Source organism: Eleutherodactylus coqui, chromosome 12 (assembly GCF_035609145.1).
Source record: "Eleutherodactylus coqui strain aEleCoq1 chromosome 12, aEleCoq1.hap1, whole genome shotgun sequence".
Lineage (NCBI taxonomy): Eukaryota > Metazoa > Chordata > Amphibia > Anura > Eleutherodactylidae > Eleutherodactylus > Eleutherodactylus coqui.
Window position 1 is genome coordinate 106,261,358 of NC_089848.1, and position 26,524 is coordinate 106,287,881.

Sequence of the window (26,524 nt, forward strand, 5' to 3'; positions counted from 1 at the left end):
AGTGGAGCACCTTTATTAGGGTGGGGCCACACAAGCGGGTTTTTGTGCGTGCATATGCACGCACAAAAACACACTTGTATTTGCAACATTGCTTTCTCTATGGTGTGTGCACATGTCCGTACTCTGCAGGTGCGTGCCTGCAAAGATAGGACATGTGTGCACCATTGGGAATGCACGCATTGTTTTCAATGGAGCCATGGCTGCTACCGGCACCCTTGCATTCTTTTTCAGGAAAGGGCTTTACATATAAGCCCTTCCCTGAAAAAGAAACATTTTAGTGTAAAAAAAGAAAGTAAAAAAAAACTTACCTCTCCGCCGCTGCCATGTCCCGCGGGGATGCAGAACACGTCTGCCGCGTGCAGCAGATGTTTCCTGCATCCTCACAAGTAAAAAGAATTCCCTGCTGCACCTGCCACATCTGTGACAGATGCAGCAGAGGAATTCTAAATCCTTGCGGTGAATAAAGGATTCCCTACCGCAGCTGTCACACATGACAGCTGCGGTGGAGGATCCTGCTGCGAGCACCCTTGAAATGTTTTTCAGGGAAGGGCTTTAAATATAAGCCCTTCCCTGAAAAACAAAGGAAAGTGTTAAAAGAAAACAAACAAAAAAAATGCATACTCACCTCCCTTCGGCTACCTGATTCAGCCGAGTCTTCTCCTGTAGATCTCAGCTATCAGCATCAGGGATTTAAAATCCCCGCCTGCTGGTAGCTTTGATTGTGATTGGCTGATGCTGATAGCTGAGATCTACAGAGCCGGAGACAGCGGCATAAGTCGCCGCTGAGGCCCTGCAGCCATCAATGGCTTTTCAGGCAAGGCATAAGCCCCTCCCTGAAAAGCCATTTAAAATAGTGTAAAAAAAAAAAATCAATACTCATCCACCGGAGCTCAGCCGCGACTTCTGCCGCTGTCTCCGGCTCTATAGTTCTAAGCTACCGGCAGGCGGGGATTTTAAATCTCCGACTGCTGATAGCTCAGTGGCGCTACAGAGCCGGGGACAGCGGCAGAAGTTGCAGCTGAGCCCTGGCAGCCGTCAATGGCTTTTCAGGGAAGGGCTTCATAAGCTCTTTCCTGAAAAGCCATTTAAAATAGTGTAAAAACAATCAATACTCATCTGCCGGGGCTTCGCAGAGACTTCTGCCGCTGTCCTCGGCTCTGTAGATCTCAGCTATCAGCATGCGGGAATTTAAAATCCCCATCTGCTGGTAGCTCTGATTGTGATTGGCTGAAGCGCTCAGCCAATCACAATCAGAGCTACCAGCAGGTGGGGAATTTAAATCCCTGACTGCTGATAGCTGAGATCTTCAGAGCTGGGGACAGCCAAGAGAAGACACGGCTGAGCCCAGCACCCGAAGGGAGGTCAGATGAGTATTTTTATTTTTTACACTACTTTAAATGGCTTTTCAGGGAAGGGCTTATGAAGCCCTTCCCTGAAAAGCCATTGACGGCTGCCAGTGCTCAACGGCGATTTCTGCCGCTGTCCCCGACTCTGTAGATCTCAGCTATCAGCATGCAGGGATTTAAAATCCACGCCTACTGGTAGCTTTGATTGTGATTGGCTGAAGCGCTCAATTACAATTGGAGCTACCAGCAGGTGGGGATTTTAATTCTGCGGCTGCTGATAGCTCAGAACTACAGAGCCGGAGACAGCGGCAGACATCGCCGCAGAGCCCCGGCAGCCGAAGGGAGGCGAGTATTTATTAATTTTTTTTACACTATTTTAAATGGCTTTTTCATGGAAGGGCTTATGAAGTTTGCTATTGTGTGTATAGCGCTATTTGCTATTCTGAGCCGAGTTTCCTTGCAGAACTGTACAAGGCGATCACTGGCATTATTTCTTTCACCAAGCCTGAATCTTACTGGCTGCCAGCTTTGCTTCTGGCTGCCGACTTTGGAATTGAAATCACCCATAATGCAAATGATGTCCTTCTTTAGCTCTTCGTTTAGAGTTTTCTGGACGTTAGCATAAAAATCTTCAATGGTTCCCTCATCAGCATCCATCGTTAGGGCATAGACCTGTGAGAGTATGATGTTCACTGGCTTACCACGTGTCCGGATAGCAATGATGCAGTCACTGATTGTTCTAGAACTTTCTCTAGGTTTGCTTGTTTGTAATAAAGGCGACTCCATTCCTCTTGATATCCTCGTGTCCGGCATAGTGCAATGTGAAGTCATCGGACTGAAAATATCCATTACCCGTTCAATGCAATTAACTAATCCCAATAATATCCATGTTAAGTCTTGTCATTTGGCATTTCACAATGTCCAGTTTCCCTAGACTCCTGCCATGCACATAACAAGTTGCTTGTATGTGAGCTTGTATGTGAGCTTTGGTGCACCACAGGTGCATCAGCAGCTGGGCTTCTCGAGGGCTTCCCCCAGTTGCGTCAAAAGGAAAACCCCGACTACTTGTACTCAGACCTCTTCCCCAGTAGGATTTAGAGAATCCTTTGGCCTAGGGGGAGGGGGGGCTGCCATCGGATGCCATATCTGAATAATCTGAGAGCTCTCTCATAGGGTTTACAAGACAACGTTTTTACAGGGTAGGTCGCCAGGTCTTTCCCTAACCCTCCCCATTTATCCGAGCTTGGTACCGGCATGTAGGGATGATTCCTGCATGGCTGGGTTATATATATATATATATATATGTGTATATATATATATATATATATAAGAGATGTACACTCATTGTCAGTAATAACCCTTGCCTAGAAGCAGTATATATCATTTGATACATGCTGTGATATGGGGGGCATGGAGGCTCTAGTACCCTGTTGTACCGCCTCTAACTTGGATACAAGATGTGATATGGGCAGGAATGGAGGCTTTAGTACCCTATTGTACCGCATCTAGCTTGGATACAAGATGTGATATGGGCAGGCATGGAGGCTTTAGTATGCTGTTTTACCATCTCTAGCGTGGATACAAGATGTGATACAGGCAGGGAGGCATTAGTATCCTGTTGTACCGCCTCTAGTTTGGATATAAGTAGTGATACAAGCGGGCATGGAGGCTCTAGTACCCTGTTGTACCACCTCTAGCTTGGATACAAGATGTGATACGGGTGGGCATGGAGGCTCTAATACCCTGTTGTACCGCCTCTAGCTTGGATACAATATATGATACAGGCAGGCATGGAGGCTCTAGTACCCTGTTGTACCACCTCTAGCTTGGATACAAGCTGTGATATGGCAGGCATGAAGGCTCTAGTACCCTGTTGTACCACCTTTAGCTTGGATACAAGATGTGATACGAGCGGGCATGGAGGCTCTAGTACCCTGTTGTACCACCTCTAGCTTTGATACAAGATGTCATATAGGCAGGCATGGAGGCTCTAGTACCCTGTTGTACCACCTCTAGCTTGGATACAAGCTGTGATATGGCAGGCATGAAGGCTCTAGTACCCTGTTGTACCACCTTTAGCTTGGATACAAGATGTGATACGAGCGGGCATGGAGGCTCTAGTACCCTGTTGTACCACCTCTAGCTTTGATACAAGATGTCATATAGGCAGGCATGGAGGCTCTAGTACCCTGTTGTACCACCTCTAGCTTGGGAGGGCATGGATGTATACAGGTTCTGTACGGTATCTGCAGCATATCACTCGGCATTTGCTGTAACTGAGCCTCTAGGTCGTGTAAACATGTAGGCTGTGGAAGTTTGCGTTCCAGATGGTCCCATACATGTTGGTAATAAATCTGGCGATTGGGCAGCAACGGAAGTGTGTTAATGTTGGCTTCCTTTGACCCCCTTGTGTGTGCGGCCGAGTATTATCCTGCTGCCTCTTGGAAGCCGCCATGAGAGGAACACATGTGGCTGCAGGATGTCCTGAATCGCTGAGCTGTCATTGTCCCTCGTACCACTACTAGGGGGGACCGACTGTCGTATGCGATGTCCCACAGACCATCACACGGGCAGGGGACAGGATTGAGGCACATACCCAGAGGTCTCCAGACATGAACACGGCCATCGTCAGCACCCAAACTAAACCAGAGTTAGTTATGGTAGACAACTCAGTTCAACTCCGTAGCATCCAGTTTTATTGTTCACCACGCAAATGGAGGTGACAGTTGACAGTGGGGGTCAAATGTGGTACATGTAAGGGGCTCCATGAGACCAAATGTCCTTCAGCCAAGTGCCTGGAAATCGTTCTGACAGACACAGGAGTGTAACAATGGCACCCCCTGTCTCTGGATGACGGTAAAGGAAACAGTTGGAGCTGCTGGTGCTTGTCGGACGATCACACGCTCCTCTCTACTGGTGGTCCGTAGCCACGTCCAGAGTCCGGTCGCCTTGTGTCCCCCCATCCTCTGGTTACAAAACCTCCTAACAGTCCAGTCAGATGGTCCTCTCTACTAGTGCTCTGTAGGGGGTGTCCTGAGCCCGGTCACCTTGTGTGCCCCTATCTACTGGTCCCAACACCCCCTAATGGTCTGGTCAGATGGTCCTCTCTACTAGTGCTCTGCAGGGGGCGTCCTGAGCCCAGTCACCTTGTGTGCCCCCATCCACTAGTCCCAACACCTCCTAACAGTCTGGTCAGATGCTGTCCAACACCTTCTAACAGCCTGGCCAGATGGTCCTCTCTACTGGTGGTCTGTAGTGTACATGCTGAGCCTGGTCACCTTGTGTGCCCCTCATCCACTGGTCTCAACACCTCCTAACACTCTGGTCAGACGCTCCTCTCTACTGGTGGTCTGTAGGGGGGATCTGAGCCCAGTCACCTTGTGTGCCCTCACACATCCACTGGTCCTAACACCACCTAACAGTCTGGTCAGAACCGCCATGTGGGAGACAATTCACCGATACAACGATCCAGCTTCTCACATCCCAATAATGCGCCCCCTCTCAGACTCTGGCAATGGGGTGAAATCTCTTCTCTGTGTCGTAGAGGCGTCTAGTGGTCAACAAGCGCCTCACAAGCAGAAGAAGAGGTCACTACACACAAGGAGCCTCTGAGAGCCTCTTATAGGCCAAGGGGGAACCACTTTTAGGGCCTCCGGTGACAAGACCGTCCCTCTAATCACCACAACTCTCGTCATTTACAGATCTGCAGATGGAACTACATGCTGGGTATTGCAGAAAAACGACAACTTTGTTCGGGGGGAGGAGTGTCTTTGACAAAGAGTGTATAATATATACGTAAAGAAATTACTTAGTAACATTGTATAAACTAACAGAATTGTTTTCTTTCACAGGCTATGCGGTCTGATTTGAAAAGAGTTGACAACAGACACAGGAGTAATATCCCTCCAGTGAGTATCTCATCTGATTCCACCACTACACTTATCATTGGAAAATGGGGAAATACGAATATTAGATTTCATATGTTTCTAAAATCATCTTCCTTAAAGATTTGAATGCATTTTACTTTGCACTACCGCGCCACCAAAGGGGAAATTAAACATTACATGGGTCCACACTGAAATCAGTGGGTTTTTTGTGTAATGCATGGACATGGTAGGTCCTCAACAGATAGCATACTGACAAGTTTAATACAAGGTGTGGGGATATAGGGTTAAACAGCCCTCGTCTGCCTTAATGTCTCCTGGCTTGCCTCTCCATAAGGGGCTGTTTTAAAGGGCCTCTGTCATTACCTTTCAGCCCTATATACTACAATATGCGGCTCAGAGGTGCTGGAGCCCGGGGAAGTATGTTTCATACTCAACAAGTCTTCCTGTTGCTATATCATATATATCACTTCCCACTGTCGTATAAACTTGAGATGTGGCACGACCATTCTTTACATCCCAATAGGAAAAGTAAAGGGAAATGATTTGTATACTGGGGAGAATCTGAATCATCTCTATGTGTATATACAGAGGAGGGTCTACCACACCTTCATGTATATATACTAAAGAAAATTTACCTCCCCTCTATGTGTATATACTGAGGAGAATCTACCTCCCCTTTATGTGCATATACTGAGGAGAATCTACCTCCCCTCTATGTGTATATACTGAGGAGAATCTCCCTCTCCTCTATGTGCATATACTGAGGAGAATCTACCTTACCTCTATGTGCATATACTGAGGAGAATCTACCTTACCTCTATGTGTATATACTGAGGAGAATCTACCTCACCTCTATGTGTATATACTGAGGAGAATCTACCTCCCCTCTGTGTGTGTATATACTGAGGAGAATCTACCTTACCTCTATGTGCATATACTGAGGAGAATCTACCTCATCTCTATGTGTATATACTGAGGAGAATCTACCTCACGTCTATGTGTATATACTGAGGAGAATCTACCTCATCTCTATTTGTATATACTGAGGAGAATCTACCTCCCCTCTATGTGTATATACTGAGGAGAATCTACCTTACCTCTGTGTGTACTGTATATACTGAGGAGAATCTACCTCACAACTCTATGTGTATATACTGAGGAGAATCTACCTCCCCTCTATGTGTATATACTGAGGAGAGTCTCCCTTATCTCTCTGTGTATATACTGAGGAGAATCTACCTCCCCTCTCTGTGTATATACTGAGGAGAATCTACCTGACCTCCATGTGTATATACTGAGGAGAATCTACCTCCCCTCTATGTGTATATACTGGGGAGAATCTGAATCACCTCTTTGTGTATAAACGGAGGAGGGTCTACCACACCACCATGTGTATATACTAAAGAGAATCTACCTCCCCTTTATGTGTATATACTGAGGAGAATCTACCTCCCCTCTATGTGCATATACTGAGGAGAATGTACCTCACCTCTATGTGTATATACTGAGAAGAATCTACTTCACCTCTATGTGTGTATACTGAGGATAATCTACCTCCCCTCTGTGTGTATATACTGAGGAGAATCTACCTCACCTCTATATGTATATACTGAGGATAATCTACCTCCCCTCTGTGTGTATATACTGAAGAGAATCTACCTCACCTCTATGTGTATATACTGAGAAGAATCTACCTCCCCTCTATGTGTATATACTGAGGAAAATCTACCTTACCTCTACGTGTATATACCGAGGAGAATCTACCTCACCTCCATGTGTATATACTGAGGAGAACCTACCTCACCTCTATATGTATATACTGAGGAGAATCTATATCACCTCGATGTAGATATACTGAGGACAATCTACCTCAGCTTTGTGTGTATATAATGAGAAGAATCTACCTCACCTCTATGTGTATATACTGAGGAAAATCTGTCTCCCCTCTATGTGTATACACTGGGGAGAATCTGAATCACCTCTTTGTGTATAAACGGAGTAGGGTCTACCACACCAGCATGTGTATATATTAAAGAGAATCTACTTCCCCTCTATGTGTATATACTGAGGAAAATCTACCTTACCTCTATGCATATATACCGAGGAGAATCTACCTCACCTCTATGTGTATATACTGAGGAAAATCCACCTTACCTTTGTGTGTATATACTGGGGATAATCTACCTCATCTCTGCATATACACTGAGGAGAATCTACCTCACCTCTGTGTGTATATACTAAGGAGAATCTACCCCGCCTCTTTGTGTATATACTGAGGAGAATATACCTCACCACTGTTTTTATATACTAAAGAGAATCTACCTCACCACTGTTTGTATATACTGAGGAGAATCTACCTCACCACTGTTTGTATATACTGAGGAGAATCTAACTCACCCCTGTGTGTATATACTAAGGAGAATCTACCTCATCTCTATCTGTATATACTGGGGAAAATCTACCTCACCTCTATGTGTATAAACTGAGAAGAATCTTCCTCACCTCTATGCGTATATACTGAGGAAAATCTACCTCACCTCTGTTTGTATATACTGAGGAGAATCTACCTCACCTCTATGTGTATATACTGAGGAGAATCTACCTCACCTCTATGTGTATATACTGAGGAGAATCTACCTCCCCTCTATCTGTATATACTGAGGAGAATCTACCTCACCTCTGTGTGTATATACTGAGGAGAACCTACCTCACCTCTATATGTATATACTGAGGTGAATCTACCTCACCTCTATATGTATATACTGACCAGAATCTACCTCACCTCTATGTATATACTGAGGAGAATCTACCTCACCTCTATGTGTATATACTGAAGAGAATCTACCTCACCTCTCTGTGTATATACTGAGGAGAATCTACCTCACCTCTGTGTGTATATACTGAGGAGAATCTATCTCACCTCTATGTGTATATACTGACCAGAATCGACCTCACCTCTGTGTATATACTGTAAAACATATTTTTTCCCTCGGTTCCTCTGAAGTAACCACCACTTCAAAAAATGTTCTGTACAATCAATAAATAAACACCTCTAGTAAATTAACTAGGGTGAAACCGCGTATATCAGCTAGTATATATACATACGCACATTGTCAGTATCACCCCTCCCCTAGAAGCAGCATATGCATTATATTTATATATATATATATATATATATATATATATATATACACACACACATACACTCCACTCTTTGTCAGTAACATCCCCCTTAGAAGGAGTATAAATACACATACATACTGTACTCTGCAAATGTTGTGAGCATGTAAGGAAAGTATTTGTGGAAGCATTGTTACTCTGCAGCATTTTTCCAACAGCCGCCTTTTGCCTTTGCACACATAGAGTATCAGTGTCAGAATCCTCTCCCCAACTGCATCCTAAACACCAGCCCATTTGTTTCCAGCGCCATTTAATCTGCTGTTGACAACATTTAGTGCTCGTTTTTTTCTCTTGAATGATGACTAGATATATAGAACCAGGCAGTAAAGTACTGTGTAGAAATATTTTTAGAGTAAGGCCGCCTGCAGACGAGCGGGTCGGATCCGGCAGCGAGAATTCTCGCCGCGCTATCTGACCCGAGCGCCTGCAGGGACGAGCGCGTACTCACCCGTGCCTGGCGGCCCCGGCTCTTTCATGTGCCGGCTGCCGCGCAGCCGGCGCATGCGCAGACCGGAGCCGGCGGCCGGGTGAGTGCGTGCCCCGCAGAAAATTAGGACATGCCGCGGTTTGTTTGCCGCTCGAGATTGTGCGCGGCCAAACCGCAGCCGTCTGCATAGGAGTGCATATTTTAATGCACTCCTATGCAAACTTTCAGCGGCGGAAATCTCGCGGGAAATCCCGCGGCGGGATTTCCGCTCGTGTACAGGCGGCCTAATAGTGACCTCCGCAGTGGATCAAGTAGTAATAGATACCCCCGTAGTGGCCCCTGTAGTAGTAGTAGTAGTAACCTCATTAGTGGTCCCAATATTAATAGCACCGCTGTTAGTGGCCCCAGTAGTAATAGTGAGCCCCACAGTGACTCCAGTACTAATAGTGGCCCCAGTAGTAATAGTGACCCCCATTCTGGGCCTCAGTAGTAATAGTGACCTGGTTAGTGGTCCCAATAGTGATAATGTCCGTGGGCCCAGTACTAATAGTGAGCCCCATAGTGGGCCCAGTAGTAGTAGTACCCTTATTAGTGGTCATAATATTAATAGTGCTGCTGTTAGTGTCCCCCACAGTGGCCCCAGTACTAATAGTGAGCCCCATAGTGGCCCTAGTAGTAGTAGTACCCTTATTAGTTGTCCCAATATGAATAGCGCTGCTTTTAGTGGCCGCAGTAGTAATAGTGGGCCCCATAGGGGCCCCCAATAGTAATAGTGCACATGCTAGTGTCCCTAGTAGTAATAGTGAGCCCCACAGTGGACCAAGTAGTAATAGTGATCTACACAGTGACCCCAGTACTAATAGTTAGCCCCATAGTGGCCCTAGTAGTAGTAGTACCCTCATTAGTGGTCCCAATATTAATAGTGCACATGCTAGTGGCCCCAGTAGTAATAGTGAGCCCCATAGTGGCCCCAGTAGTAGTAGTAGCCTCATTAGTGGTCCCAATAATAATAGTGCACATGCTAGTGGCCCAAGTCGTAATAGTGAGTCCCACAGAGGGCCAGTAGTAGTAGTGACTGAATTAATGGTCTTAATAGCAACAGTGGTCCTGTTCTTGGTTCCTATAGTAATAGTTACCCCATAATGGAGCTCTGGCCAGGAGGTCCTCCAGCAACCAACAAGCATTTCACTCTGCGAACAGGGCATCATCTGGGAGAGGTCAGGGGTCACAGACTCAGCATCGCCTGCTGCCGGTCCGGACATACAGGTGGAGTGAATGAAATTTGCAGCCTAGCCGGCTCACAGACAGCAATTATTTTTTACTGGCAAGTAATATGGCTGGTAAAAATAATTACCGGCCAAGGGGCAACCCGCCGCCCATCAGAGGTCCTGCAGATAGGGGCGCCCTTGTGCATCCCCTTAAATACATGATGGCACGGGCTGGTAGTTTCATTCGTGTTTCCTAAGAGGTTGGTCAAGATAAGCACCATTGACTTACTTCTCCATTTACAGTGTAAGCTCTTCTAGATAGGCGCCTCTCTCCTTTTGCCTCATTGCTCATTTCTTGTGATGACTTGTCATTTTACTTTTTTGTCATCTTTCTAAATATAAAGTGCTGCAGAATAGGTTGGGGCTACTATTATTACAGATAGGCTGGCTCTTCTGTTTCATTGCATTGCGATCATTGTTGCTTTAAAGGCCACTAAATAATATAAAACCTGTTAATTTTACATTGTTGAATAACAATTGAACAAAAGGCCATTTTTATTGTGTTGAGCTGACCTCGGCTTCCATCTGCATCCCACCTTCCCCGCAGCATTGCTTCCCGTTGTGATGTTGATAATATGGTATTAGAGGAATGACATTGAACACAAAACTTCCCCTTTGTTTCTCTACAAGCCCCTTGTTCTGCTAGATACAATAAAGACATATACTGTACATATAACCCAATTACAAACAAATAACATTTTGTCTTGAGGAGGGAAATGCTGATGCTCCTCCGAACAAATAACAACACAACAGTATGTAAAGAGATGAGATTAGCGCTCCAATGTAAGGTGGAGGAAATGGCAGAGTAGGGAAAAAAAGGGAAATCCAATTGGACTCACCCCAGGCGTACCGGACCATGTGAAAGGTCACGGTGTGTCTAATGATCCTGGAAAGCAATAATGATTCACGGTGGAAGCTGTGATGTCGTCAAGGAGTCCTGATCACTGGTCAAAATGACATCCCAATGGGGGAGAGCATCGCAGGGTGACTCTAGGTAGAATGCATACCAGAGGCAGCAAAGGCAGTAGACAATAGGTTAGAACCCCCCCCCCCCCGTGCTCCAGTAACCGGATGGATGTCCTGGTCAGCTCGTAGAAATAAAGTCTTGTCCAAGTTGCGACGAGAAAAGATCATTTATTCACAAGGTGCAACGCGTTTCGGCTGAAACATCAGCCTTTATCAAGCATACATGATGGTTAAAACATGGTTACATTTATAGTGAACAGCACCTGAGTGGGTGGAAGCAGCGTCTGCTAGTTACCGCCCCTTACGGGTCACGTGTGAGGTCACGTGTGAGGTCACGTGTGAGGTCACGTGACTCGGGGGTGAGGGGGAGGGGAGGAGGATATAGAATGATAACAAAAGAGAAATAACTGATAGCTAAAAAAATTCTCTGGGTAATTAACAGAGGAACGCTATATGGGATAAACTTTAGAAGGAGCGGGGAAGTCGCTACAGAGGAACGTTGGATGTCATGTGGGGTGTCACATGACCGCTCGCATACTGAAGGGGCGGGTGTTGGGCCGGAGAGTGACAGTATGTGATGCCTCAATGGCCCATTACAGAAATGAGAAATAATAATATATAACAGTACCATATTTAAAGTGCAAACACAAACGCACAAAAAATTAGCGTGACCAAGGCGGGCGTCACACAGAAAAAAACGCAATTCGCCGTGTTTTTCCGCAGATAAAGTGCGCTGCCCGCTATCTCCTGCTGCGGCTGCAGCAGGGGATTCCTTGGATGCAAAACCCCTGGCTGCTGTCACATCCAGGGGTTTCACCTTTGGCTAATGGGGCCGGCGGCGGCCCCATTGACATACAGAGAAGATCACGATCCTCTAGCACAGCTGTGACAGCTGTGGCAGAGGATTTCTTCATCTCCGTGGGGAGTCCCATTGTCACTGAACACTGTGACATCATTGTCACAATCACACTGAATCACAACATTGTCACAGTTCCCAGTGACAAGGGGACTCCCCGCGGAGATGAAGAAATTCTATGCCACAGCTTGTTGCCACAGCAATGTTTTCCCATTGAATTCAATGGAGCCTGCAATACAGCAGGCTCCATTGAAAGCAATGGGCTGCCGGCAATCCCGGAAGTGATTTTCGAGGAACGGCTTTAAATATATGCCCTCCCCCTAAAATCATCCCAAAAATGTGTAAAAAATAAAAAAAATGTACTCCCCTCTCTGCAGCTGCCGGAGCTCAGGCGCATCCAGCTGGGTCTTCTCCTTGCACTGCTCTGAAGTACTTTCAGCAGGCGGGGATTTTAAATCCTCGTCTGCTGAAAGAGCTGCCTCTGATTGGCTAAGCACTGTGACCAATCAGAGGCAGCTCTCAGCTATTGAATGACAGCTTAGAACTGCCTGTGATTGGTCCCTGCTCTCAGCCAATCAGAGGCAGCACTCACCCATTCATTGAATTCAATCAATGGCAAAATTCAATGAATGGGTGAGTGCTGCCTCTGATTGGCTGAGCACTGTGCCAATCAGAGGCAGCTCTCAGCTGCAATCATTCAATTTTAAATCCCCTACTGCTGAAAGCACTTCAGAGCAGTGCAGGAGAAGACCCAGCTAGACGCGCCTGAGCCCCGGCAGTGGCAGAGAGGTGAGTATATATATTTTTTTACACATTTTAAGGATTATTTTCAGGGAAGAGCTTATATTTAAAGCCTTCTCCCAAAAATGACTGCAGGGCTTACCGGCACCCCATTGCTTTCAATTAAATTCAATGGGAGAATACCGCAATCCTCTGCTACAGCTGTCACATCTGTGGCAGAGGATCGCGATCTTCACTGTATGTTCTCAACGGGGTTGGCGCTGCTGCCGCCGGCCCCATCGAGCACAAGGTGAAACCCCTGGATGCGGCAGCATCCAGGAGTTTCAAATCCAAAAAAGACAGACGCTGCAGTTACCTGCGTTTCAAAATCCGCTGCCCTATAATTACTGCTGCGCATTTTTGTGTGCAGGTAAATATCGGGCATATGACCACTGCCATTGAAAAGCATTGGTTCTATATAGATGCGGATCGCAAACGCAGGTAACATACGCACATAAAAACGCCTGTCTGACTGAGCCATAAGAGATGTAGCTATCCTACAGCCATCATGGGGTTTCCTTGCCCCCAGCCATAGACACCGTCTCCAGAGCACCCCAACAATGGGCTCACCTCAGAATCGGCATCCACCATTGCCAGTAGATCTTGTCAATAGGCCTCCATAAACGTCGCATGACCACATCTCTCCCGCCTACAGCAGCTGTGACATTTATACACATACTCAAATGAATATATTGTTTGTGTTTTTTACAATCATAGAGAGAAAATTCCCTTATTTTCCATCTCAGATTTACATGGCCCTGATGGTAATTGTTTGTCTCTATCGCTGTACACACTTACTGTCAATTTGGGACCAGACCCACTTACAGTTTGTCGTGGTCAAGCACTGTTCTTCAGCTAATGTCCAGCGGATCACTCCAGCAACATCAGGGTTCGTCATAACAGTGCCTGCAGATTGTCTACTGGCAACAGCTGTTCTGCAAAACATTGCTCCTCAGTCCGTCCTTAAGCAGCTCCTCCAGGACACAGCCTTACTCCTTGCTCGACTCTGAGCTGGTGGGGCAGTTACTAAGCCTTTTCTAGTCCTGACGTCATAATCTTCTGAAAGTCCTCACAGGGTATGCTCAGTAGTAAATTGCTAAATTTTGGTGCAATTTTTGGTGCACACTGTGAATTTGTCATACATTTTAGCACATCTCTGGCCATTGCAAAGGTAACCATTTAACCTTTTCAGACTAGCCCCTTACATAGTGAATTGCACAGGCTGGAGGCATTGGTGCAGTAAGTGGCATGGGATAGAGACATCTATGTAGGACAGAAAAATGGGCCAGGTTGCTGCATTCAGGATGGATTGGCGAGGGGAGAGTTTTAAGAAAAGGTGTTCCAAAGTTGTAATTTTATGGGCAACGTAAAGGGAATGTAGCATGGCGTCTGAGTTGTCAGCACTGTCACCTAGCAGATCTGAGAATAACACCTGCACGGAGTTTGTATACTCTCTCTATGCTTCTCTGGGTTTCCGCGCCATGCACACATACTGCAAATAGATATTGAGAAGTTAATTAGCTTCCTTTGAGGTATGTCTGAGGCAGAGCTACTAAATTAGGAGTCCACAGGACAGATATGAGTGATGACAATCACTATACAGCACTGAAGACTAAGTTAGCGCTATATAACCAATGGAAAATACTTAAAACTAAAAACAGGCTTTCCGGGATTCTCGGTCACGTTACATTTCATGTGTTTCAGCGTTACTTACTAAATTATAGAAGAGCTCTTCAGCATTGAGCAGGTGCCGGAGCTTCCAAGTCCTAGACATCCGAACGTTCCCTGTCTGGCGAGTAGAAGTTCACTTGTCAGATTCTATTACCTTCCGCTGCACAGAGATGTCAGGCCTCATACAGACGGATCTCGCACATCAGCTAATCGCCATTTATCGGCGCTGTTCCTTGCCTCCATTCTTAAGTATGTCTAAAACTTGCCAAGGTTTGCCATATCGTACCAGTGAAAGATGTATGAGATGACAGGCATATGTAAATGACTACAAATACATTGGCATTGACAGGGTTAAACCAAGTTCACGGTATGAAGACCTCCTCATGTTCCTTGTCATCACTAGATGGTAAATAGTGATATAAAAACCGTTACACTGGTCCGCGATGCTTTCACTTTCCAGTTGATATTGGGTGCCCTTCGGGAACGGCTTGCTTGAGACAAAGAGCGTCGTTCTCCACGCGTGCCGGTGGGTGCTGCCATGAAAGCGTCTCGTTTGTGTATTTTTATGTGCGGTTTCACAAAAGACAGGATTTTGAGCAAAGAGCATCCAAGTTGATGTCTGGTTTAACTTTGGACAGGGGCCAGTGGTAATCCAGCTGTGAGTCCGAGGATTAACTTCAAACATGAAAAACCACTTCCACAGCCATTTATGGAGCATTTCTGGCTCTTTGTATGCTTGAGGGTGAGGAGCGTGAAGATCAGTGGTTACAACTTCATGGGGGGCCATTTTAATATGTGCTTAAGGATATTGGCAGGCCAAACAAATGTAGAACTTCACATCAGGATATACGTGGAATGGCCCCTTTATTAGAGACCCCCATCTAGTAGTGTGTTGGATTCCTTTGGCCTACAGAACCGCAACAAGTCCTCGTGGCGTCCATCTACAGGTATCAAAAGACCCAGGGTGTGCCAAGAAATCCCTACCTGTACCATTACTGCACCTCCACCAGCCGGACAGCAAGGGATTACCAATTATTGCTGCTTCTGCCAAATTCTGCACAAATTCTCCAAAATCAGCAACAGTAATCCGGGTCCATCTGACCAGGAGATGTTTTTCCGCTGATCAGTGATACAAGTCTTTTTTTGCTCTTTTGCATGATAGCCATACTGTCCCCATACTAAAATAATAAATAAACTCACTTCCCCCTTGATCCCACAGTGCCTCCCGTTCATTGCCTGGCCTCTTCTGGCCAACATCCGGCAGAACGATGCAGGCGACATGATGTCATCATTGCAACCATTGCATCACATACATTGCACTGGGTGGTGGAGCAGGGAGCCCAGCATAGCGTACGGGAATGACATTGCCAATTGCATTATCGTCTTCAAGATGTGAATACAATTAACTTCAAATTCAACCATAGAAGGCAGGTGTCACAACCGCGTGGCACAAGAGCACTACGCCCAGCACGGATGCAGGGCGGGGTTCACACTGAAACATGAAAGCACAGACCATACTAATGCTGAGACTTACTATACCACTCTAGACAATAGAGGATGGAGAATCCTCTCCCTTACTAGTCAGGGAGATGGGAAACCCCTGCCTAAGCACGGAGTAAGCGTCCTGATAAGGACAGCCCCATGGTCTTCACCTAGGACTCGACTATCCCTGAGAAGGCACCTAGACAGATGCACTAAACACCACAATGCTGTAAAAACTAACAAAGTAAAAGGAAAGGAAACCAGCACTTGACTAAATATAGATAGCTTTAACCCAGGAAAAAGGTTTCAACCTGCTTCAACTATACCTCCAACTTGAACTGAATTCCTAAGCTACAAACGGACAGACATAAACCATGAGTGACACAAGTCCAAGACACTCACCAGCCATACCAGCATGAACAGATAGGTGGAATTACTACAGAATGTACGAGGTATTGGTTCATGTCTTGACCAAGACACTTAAGCCTGCAGCAAGGGTCCTCTTTGTCTCACAGGTCCCTACTCTCACAAGATAACTTGCTTTGAATCCTGCCTGCCAAGCTTTAGATGGTAATGACCCAAGCAGGACAGGAAACCATTCACACCAACACCCAGGGATTGCATACTACACAGAACATCATTCACCCTGAACAGGACTGTTCACACCTCATATGCGGCCACCTGCACAGACACACAGGACACTGTACACACCTACACAACAACATCCATTACTGCAAACACCAGGGTATTTGGAAACCAGCATCCCCTAGCAAGAGGGGCTAGAATATATGTACAACAGTTCAGTGGGGATTGGCTGGAGAACCCCACACTTAGCGATCTCAAGTATCCCACACCTGTGAAGGTGTGCTGCTGGAACTTCATAGAACTACATGTCCCAGCAGCACATCCTAACAACAGGTAAGCAACGCGTATTACCAGTTCGGCTCTTATGCTGGCAGTGGCTCTTCTGTAGAAGGCCGCTCACTGCAATTGGGAAGTGACATCATCTGAGGCAGAGTACTCAATTGGGAGGGAGAACTATAAGGGGGTCATGTGTGACAGGCCAAAGCGAGAACTGTAAGGGGCTTTATGTGTGATATGGGGGCAGCCCGCTCACATTCAGTGACAAATCTCGCAGACCTGATTTTCTCTTCAGTAAGCCGCTGTTCACACATCTTTTGTTTCTTTTCCAGTTTGGACACATTCTGACATTGGTGACCGAGCTCCATAGTAATATCTTCTAATTCTTGCTGATGACTTGTTTTAAACTTCTCTAGTTTATCATAGGCAGCTGATTTTTCTTCATACTGTTGACTTGTAGCTTCTAACTCTCTTTAAATTTCTCTCATCTGCTCTTCAACAGAATCCAAGAATGCAGTATTCTTCTCCATCTTGTTTTACATATCTGACACCCGAGCCTGAAGTGTTGAAGTTTGCTTTGACAGGTTTTTCTTTGCTTTGGCATCTTCCTCTCACTGCTTTCAGGAACACATTTCTCTTAGCTTCCATTCTCTTCAAGTGTGCACTAAGGCCAAGCCTCTGGTGTGTCTCTTCTTGTGGCAGCTTCTGGGAATCTTTACTCTGAGCTTCCAGCTCCACCTGCAGTATGTTCACCTTCACAGACATCTCTGCCTGTACTCTGTCACCTTCAGTGATCTTTACTTGTAGCTCTTGAAGTTGAGTTCTACCGTGTCTCTTTTGTATTCAGAATTATGCTTGTCTTCCAATAGGACCTTCACCTCATGGGTCAGCTCAGCACACTCACTTTCCAAAGCCTGTTTGGCCTTTTCCAAGGTTTATTTTACTTCTTCAGTTTCTTCCAGCTGTTTGGTCAGCTTCTGGATCTCATTTTCATATACTTCAACTTCCTCATCCAAGCCTATCTGTAGCTGGGTCACCACTTGCTCATTGAGTGCTTCCTTGAAGTCCAGTATGTCTTCCATGATCTTTCTTTGCTTCTCCGCCCGGCTCTAAGCAGCTTTCTCCATTTCCAGGTTTTTTTTAGATCACTTATCTGAAACTCCAGTTCATTGTTTTTCTTAGGCCAACTGCATTTTTAACTCTACAATTTGATTATGCAAATCCGTAGTTTGATTACACGCATCTGAAGAATCTCTTTCTAATTCGCAGCGCATCATCTCTAAAAGCCCATTTCCACCAGACGATGATCACTAAAAAATTGCTAATCAGCGATCGTTTTAGCGATAATCGGTGTGTCTAAATGTGCGCCCATTGTGCATTTTTTGGGCACTGCTAGCTGATCGTTAAATTCAGTCTAACCTAAAAATCGTTGTTCACTCTTATTAGCAGTTCTCCAGGGGTAGTGCTGATAGCATTGTTTCCCCATGGAAAACAAAGGATCTGAGCGCAGATAATAGCCTCAGGCTATTAACTGCATTCAGTGAAGGCTTCATTTGCACACTTAATTGGTACTTAAGTAGCTTCTTAATAGCTTATGCAAAATGATCGCTCAAAGCTGTCACTCAAACTGTCCTTTGAGCAATCTTTGAGCGATCACTTGCTGGTGTAAATCGGCCTTATCTCTTTGGGCTCTCATTGGCATTTTCTTAAAGGCCTGTTCACACTGCGCAGCTTGTGCTTCTAGAACATAACCTGCAATCAGCTTCATCTTTGGCTAATCTTTTGAGGTGCTCATTCTCCTTTAATATGACCTCAGCTTACGTCTTCAACCGTGCACCTTCATTGAGCACAGCCCCGGTATCATTGAGGAACCTTCCTGTTTTTTCTTCTGCCAGTAGCCTTTTTATTATTTTTATACCCTACCACTAGGGGCATGCCTGAGCTAATTCCCACCTGGGCTGTGGCTGAGCTTTCTGTAATTGCTTGTTCACATGGTGGCAAATTTTCACAAACTCTAGACATTGCATACACCTTACCACCTGAGGCTTCTGTGTCAGTATCGGTAGAAAAATGTTCCTGTAACACATTGGTATCAAAACACTCTTCAGACCTGTTGTCATTAACCAATAATGCACACACTGCAGTTTTCCGTGCACCCTCCTGCAAAGCAAACAGATTAAGCATAACATACTTTTTTTTTGTGTCCGCTTCAGCATATTTTTTTGCCCAAGACATTTCCTGCAGAACATCTACAACCTTGCATTTATCAGCTTTGTAAGTCCATACGACACAGAACCAACAGTCTTTAGACTGGCCTTACCACTCCACGGACTCTTCTCCTCCCGTGGCAGCTTCTCTGGACCAACTGATAAACTGCTTTAGGGTGACTACCCACTACAGTTCTTTTTCACAGCGAAATTTGCGTTTTTTTTTTTTTCCCAGGTGTCTATGGGACTTGTTAATGTTAAAATCACACTGCACAAAATCGCGATTTCAAGGTAAATTGTGATTTTGCCGCGATGCGTTTTTAACATTAGAAAGCCCCATAGACACCTGGAAAAAAATGCAGTAAGTTCGCAAACATTAGTGCGTCACCCTAAGGGCTTATTTAGTCAACCGTATATCGGCTCGGTTTTCACGCTGAGCCGATATACTGTGTCCTTGTCTGCAGGGAGGGAGGGGGGGAAGGATGGAAGAGCCAGGAGCAGGAACTGAGCTCCTGCTCCTTCCCCGCCCCTCGCCGCTATTTGCAATGGTAGGGGCAGGATGGGGGCGGAGCTAAGCGCCGTAACTTAGCTCCGCCCCCGTCTCGCACCCTCCTATTGCAAATAGTGGCAAGGGGCGGAGAGGGGGTGGGAGCTCAGTTCCTGCTCCTGGCTCTTCCATCCTCCCTCCACTGCAGACAAGGACACCGTATATCGGCTCGGCGTAAAAACCGAGCCGATATACGGTCGTCTAAATAAGCCCTAAGTCACAATTTAGACAAGTAGAATACGGGACTCCACCTGAAACCCACTCAGGGACTTTTCTTTGACTTCTGAAGACTTGGCAAGCAGGTGTACACTGATCTGCACCTTTGCACCTCTAGGAACAGTCTCTCTGCTTGCTGGCAACAGACACCCGCTGTCAGTCACCTGCAGTAACCATGAAAGTCCGTCATAGTCCATTTGTACAGCATTGGGTTCTGCTTTTCTCCCAGAGGAACAGCGTCTTGGAACTCTGGTAACACAGTCCTTTGGTGGGGACACCTCCAGGCATGTCCCTATAGCCACACAGTTTGCCTCACACCGTGGCTGGAAATTATCATTATCCTTCTTCATTTGAGCGATCCGCTTTCGGCATTCATCTGCACTGTTTGCCTGAGGAGCTCCTCATTTCCCAGCAGCAAAGTCAGTCACACAGTCCTTTTACATTTTTGGGCAGCTGGCCCTTTAAATCTTGTGACTTGCAGCAAAACTTACTTTTCACCTGCAGTTTTCTCTTAAGCCCTCTTGGCTTTTTAACTGCACCAGGGGACAATCCAATACGTTTTCACGACATCTGGACGTACACAGCAGACTTTTCACATCAGTTTGTCCTCACATTGCCCCTAGCAATCAGGCATGCCCACTGTCCCCTCTGTATACCATAAAATATGGAGCATGATGTATGACGGGGAACAGAGAGTATACTACTATGGGGCATCATGTGTGATGGAGGGGCAGAGAGTATACTACTACAGGGCATGTGTGATTAGGGGAGAGAGTATACTACTATGGGGCATCATGTGTGATGGGGCAGAGAGTATACTACTATGGGGCATCATGTGTGATGGGGGGGCAGAGAGTATAATACTATGGGGCATCATGTGAAGAAGGGGCAGAGAGTATACTACTATGGGGCATCATGTGTGATGGGGGGGGCAGAGAGTATAATACTATGGGGCATCGTGTGAAGAAGGGGCAGAGAGTATACTACTATGGGGCATCATGTGTGATGGGGGGCAGAGAGTACACTACTATGGGGCATCGTGTGAAGAAGGGGCAGAGAGTATACTACTACACAAGTGATCTGTTTTTTCAGCATTTAAGGGGTCGGGGTCTTTAGTGAATGTGGTTTGGAGGTTGGCACGGTTGCCTTGCAGTGTCGAGGTCCGAGGTTGATATCATCTTTGAAAAACTGATTTTTTTTTTACGGTTTTCCTGTTCCAGCGATGGATATTGTGTAAAGACCGTTATTTATACTAAAGAGCAGATCCGTTAAGCGCGGCTTCCACGAGCAGACCAGATTCCAGCTGTAAGCCCGGCCGGCGGCCCTGTGTACCTGCTATTTGTGTATCACATATGAGGGTGGCGGCTCACCTTTGGAAATGCTCCGTTTAGGTTTTTTTCAATGTTTGCATTTCTCACAACGCTATTTGCAGATCCACAGTGATAAGTTAACGCCATTTTATTTGGAATAAGTCAAGTACAGGAAACAGAAATACGATGCGTTTCAGAGGATAAGACCTCCTTTATCATGCATATTTATGCACAGTTCTTTAACTACCTCATCCATCCGCATCAGTGACAATAGAAGAGTGTGGTTTACCTTTTCCACCAAGCATTTGATTTTGCGTGCGCTCCACCGCAAAGTTGAACCTGCCTGCAAGGGTTGATGTGAGTTGCATATCTGCTGCGCATGTTTTTCCATCAACTGGAACTGCAAGTGCACACTTTAGCCTTCAAAATGGTGATTAAACATGTGTACCAACGACCGGAAATGTGGGTGCTCCGATGTTCATATGGTACATTTGCATTACTGAAAAAGAAAATATAAAATCATAATAATAGAATTAAAATAGAAAATGCAAAGAAGGAATTAATGAGAAGTAATGATAGTAATGATAGTAAGGAGAAGTAATGATAGTAATGATAGTAAGGAGAAGTAAGGAGAAGTAATGATAGTAAGGAGAAGTAATGATAGTAATGATAGTAATGAGAAGTAATGATAATAATGATAATAATGATAGTAAGGAGAAGTAATGATAGTAATGATAGTAAGGAGAATTAATGAGAAGTAATGATAGTATTGATAGTAATGATAGTAAGGAGAAGTAATGAGACGTGATGATAGTAATGAGGAGTAATGATAATGATGATAAGTAATGATAGTAATGAGTAGTAATAATAGTAATGATAATGAGAAGTAATGATAGTAATGAGAAGTAATGATAGTAATTAGAAGTAATGGTAGTAATGGGGAGTAATGGTAGTAAGGAGAAGTAATGAGAAGTAATGACAGTAATGAGAAGTAATGATAATAATGAGAAGTAATGGTAGTAATGAGAAGTAATGATGGGAATGAGAAGTAATGAGACATAATGATAGTAATGATTGTAATGAGAGGTAATGATAGTAATGAAAAGTAATGATAGTAATGAGAAGTAATAATAGTAATGAGAAGCAATGATAGTAGTCAGAAGTAATGGTAGTAATGAGAAGTAATGGTAGTAGTGATAGTAATGAGAAGTAATGATAGTAATGAGAAGTAATCAGAAATAATGATAGTATTAATAGTACTGAGAAGTAATGAAAGTTATGATAGTAATGAGAAGTAATGATAGTAATGAGAGGTAACGATGGTAATGGTAGTAATGAGAAGTAATGATGGTAATGATAGTAATGAGAAGTAATGATAGTAATGAGAAGTAATGATCGTAATGAGAAGTAATGGAAAGTAATGATAGCAATGAGAAGTAATGATAGTAATGAGAAGTAATGAGACATAATGATAGTAATGAGGAGTAATGATAATGACGAGAAGTAATGATCGTAACGATAGTAATGGTAGTAATGAGAAGTAATGATAGTAATGAGAAGTAATGATAATGATGAGAAGTAATGATAGTAACGATAGTAATGATAGGAATGAGAAGTAATGATAGTAATGAGAAGTAATTAGAAGTAATGATAAGTAAAGAAAGCAATGAGAAGTAATAATTGTGATGAGAGCTAATGATAGTAACGATAGTAATGAGAAGTAATGATAGTAATGATAGCAATGATAGTAATGAGAAGTAATGATAGTATTGATATTTATGAGAAGTAATGATAGTAGTGAGACTTATTGAAAAGCAATGATAGTAATGAGAAGCAATTATAGTAGTGAGAAGCAATAATACTTATGGGAAGTAATGAGAAGTAATGGTAGCAATAATAGTACTGAGAAGTAATCAGAGTAATGATAGTAATGAGAAATAATGATAGTAATGAGAAGTAATGATAGTATTGAGAAGTAATGAAAGGTAATGATAGTAATGAGAAGTAACTATAGCAATGATAGTAATAAAAAGTAATGATATTAACTAGAGATGAGCGAACACCAAAATGTTCGGGTGTTCGTTATTCGTAACGAACTTCCCGTGATGCTCGAGGGTTCGTTTCGAACAACGAACCCCATTGAAGTCAATGGGCGACCAGAACATTTTTGTATTTTGCCGATGCTCGCTAAGGTTTTCATGTGTGAAAATCTGGGCAATTCAGGAAAGTGATGGGAATGACACAGTGACGGATAGGGCAGGCGAGGGGCTACATGTTGGGCTGCATCCTAAGTTCACAGGTCCCACTATTAAGCCACAATAGCGGCAAGAGTGGGCCCCCCCCCCCCTCCCAACAACTTTTACTTCTGAAAAGCGCTCATTAGCATGGCATACCTTTGCTAAGCACCACACTACCTCCAACAAAGCACAATCACTGCCTGCATGACACTCCACTGCCACTTCTCCTGAGTTACATGCTGCCCAACCGCACCCCCTCCCCCCCACAGCGCACACCAAAGTGTCCCTGCGCAGCCTTCAGCTGCCCTCATGCCACACCACGCTCATGTCTATTTAGAATTGCGTCTGCCATGACGAGGGACCGCAGGCATACACTGCAGAGGTTGGCACGGCTAGGCAGCGACCCTCTTTAAAAGTGGCGGAGCGATAGCCCACAATGCTGTACAGAAGCAATGAGAAATAGAATCCTGTGCCACCGCCATCTGGAGCTGCACACGTGGGCATAGCAATGGGGAACCTATGTGCCACACACTATTCATTCTGTCAAGGTGTCTGCATGCCCCAGTCAGACCGGGCTTTTTAATTCATAGACACAGGCAGGTACAACTCCCTATTGTGAAGTCCCTGTCGACCCACAGCATGGGTGGCTCCCTGGAACCCACCGGCGGTACACAAAAATATCCCATTGCATTGCCCAACACAGCTGAGGTAGTAATGTCGTGCGTAATACAGGTGGGCTTCGGCCCACACTGCATGCCCCAGTCAGACTGGGATTCTTTACAAGTGGACACATGTAGGTTTAACTCCCTGTGGACCCACTGCCTGGGTGGGTGCCAGGAAGCCACCGGCGGTACATAGAAATATCCCATTGCATTGCCCAACACAGCTGAGGTAGTAATGTCGTGCGTAATACAGGTGTGCTTCGGCCCACACTGCATGCCCCAGTCAGACTGGGATTCTTTACAAGTGGACACATGTAGGTTTAACTCCCTGTGGACCCACTGCCTGGGTGGGTGCCAGGAAGCCACCGGCGGTACATAGAAATATCCCATTGCATTGCCCAACACAGCTGAGGTAGTAATGTCGTGCGTAATACAGGTGGGCTTCGGCCCACACTGCATGCCCCGGTCAGACGGGTTCTTTAGAAGTGTACAGATGTATTAAAAACTCAGTGTGCACCTACAGCATGGGTGGCTCCCTGGAACCCACCGGCGGTACACAAAAATATCCCATTGCATTGCCCAACACAGCTGAGGTAACGTCAGCTGTAATGCAGGTGGGCTAAAAATTAATTTGATTACACTGTAGGCGAGGGCCCACACAAATTGCTGTATCAACAGTACTAATGTACATCCCAAAAATTGGCCATGGCCAGCCAAGAGGGCAGGTGAAACCCATTAATCGCTTTGGTTAATGTGGCTTAAGTGGTAACTAGGCCTGGAGGCAGCCCAGTGTAACGAAAAATTGGTTCAAGTTAAAGTTCCAATGCTTTTAAGCGCATTGAAACTTATAAAAATTGTTCTGAAAAATTATTTGAGTGAGCCTTGTGGCCCTAAGAAAAATTGCCCGTTCAGCGTGATTACGTGAGGTTTCAGGAGGTGGAGCAGGAGGAGGAGGAGGAGGAATATTAGACACAGATTGATGAAGCAGAAATGTCCCCGTTTTGGATGGTGAGAGAGAACGTAGCTTCCATCCGCGGGTGCAGCCTACGTATTGCTTACGTATCGCTGCTGTCCGCTGGTGGAGAACAGAAGTCTGGGGAAATCCAGCCTTTGTTCATCTTGATGAGTGTTAGCCTGTCGGCACTGTCGGTTGACAAGCGGCTACGCTTATCTGTGATGATTCCCCCAGCCGCACTAAACACCCTCTCCGACAACACGCTAGCCGCAGGACAAGCAAGCACCTCAAGGGCATACAGGGCTAGTTCAGGCCACGTGTCCAGCTTCGACACCCAGTAGTTGTAGGGGGCAGAGGCGTCACCAAGGATGGTCGTGCGATCCGCTACGTACTCCCTCACCATCCTTTTGCAGTGCTCCCGCCGACTCAGCCGTGACTGGGGAGCGGTGACACAGTCTTGGTGGGGAGCCATAAAGCTGGCCAGGCCCTTAAAGACTGTTGCACTGCCTGGGATGTACATGCTGCTCGATCTACGCACATCCCCTGCAACATGGCCCTCGGAACTGCGCCTTCTGCCACTAGCGCTGTCGGCTGGGAATTTTACCATCAGCTTGTCCGCAAGGGTCCTGTGGTATAGCAACACTCTCGAACCCCTTTCCTCTTCGGGAATCAGAGTGGGCAGGTTCTCCTTATACCGTGGATCGAGCAGTGTGTACACCCAGTAATCCGTCGTGGCCAGAATGCGTGCAACGCGAGGGTCACGAGAAAGGCATCCTAACATGAAGTCAGCCATGTGTGCCAGGGTACCTGTACGCAACACATGGCTGTCTTCACTAGGAAGATCACTTTCAGGATCCTCCTCCTCCTCCTCCTCCTCCTCAGGCCATACACGCTGAAAGGATGACAGGCAATCAGCCGGTGTACCGTCAGCAGCGGGCCAAGCTGTCTCTTCCCCCTCCTCCTCATCCTCCTCATGCTCCTCCTCCTCCTCCTGTACGCGCTGAGAAATAGACAGGAGGGTGCCCTGACTATCCAGCGGCATACTGTCTTCCCCCGCCCCCGTTTCCGAGCGCAAAGCAGCTGCCTTTATGGTTTGCAGGGAATTTCTCAAGATGCATAGCAGAGGAATGGTGACGCTAATGATTGTAGCATCGCCGCTCACCACCTGGGTAGACTCCTCAAAATTACCAAGGACATGGCAGATGTCTGCCAACCAGGCCCACTCTTCTGAAAGGAATTGAGGAGGCTGACTCCCACTGCGCCGCCCATGTTGGAGTTGGTATTCGACTATAGCTCTCCGTTGTTCATAGAGCCTGGCCAACATGTGGAGCGTAGAGTTCCACCGTGTGGGCACGTCGCACAGCAGTCGGTGCACTGGCAGCTTAAAGTGATGTTGCAGGGTGCGCAGGGTGGCAGCGTCCGTGTGGGACTTGCGGAAATGTGCGCAGAGCCGGCGCGCCTTTACGAGCAGGTCTGACAAGCGTGGGTAGCTTTTCAGAAACCGCTGAACCACCAAATTAAAGACGTGGGCCAGGCATGGCACGTGCGTGAGGCTGCCAAGCTGCAGAGCCGCCACCAGGTTACGGCCGTTGTCACACACGACCATGCCCGGTTGGAGGCTCAGCGGCGCAAGCCAGCGGTCGGTCTGCTGTGTCAGACCCTGCAG

General features: G+C 45.9%; 1 protein-coding gene across 3 annotated transcripts in view; it reads left to right on the forward strand.

The window, feature by feature from the left end:
- The window catches only part of JCAD (junctional cadherin 5 associated), a 120,220-nt gene that overhangs the window by 44,111 nt on the left and 49,585 nt on the right, over positions 1 to 26,524 (forward strand). For all 3 annotated transcript variants that reach the window (XM_066585388.1, XM_066585390.1, XM_066585389.1), the window contains exon 2: positions 5,198 to 5,254. The gene's annotated coding sequence lies outside the window, so the exon portion shown is untranslated. The remainder of the gene's footprint in view (positions 1 to 5,197; positions 5,255 to 26,524) is intronic.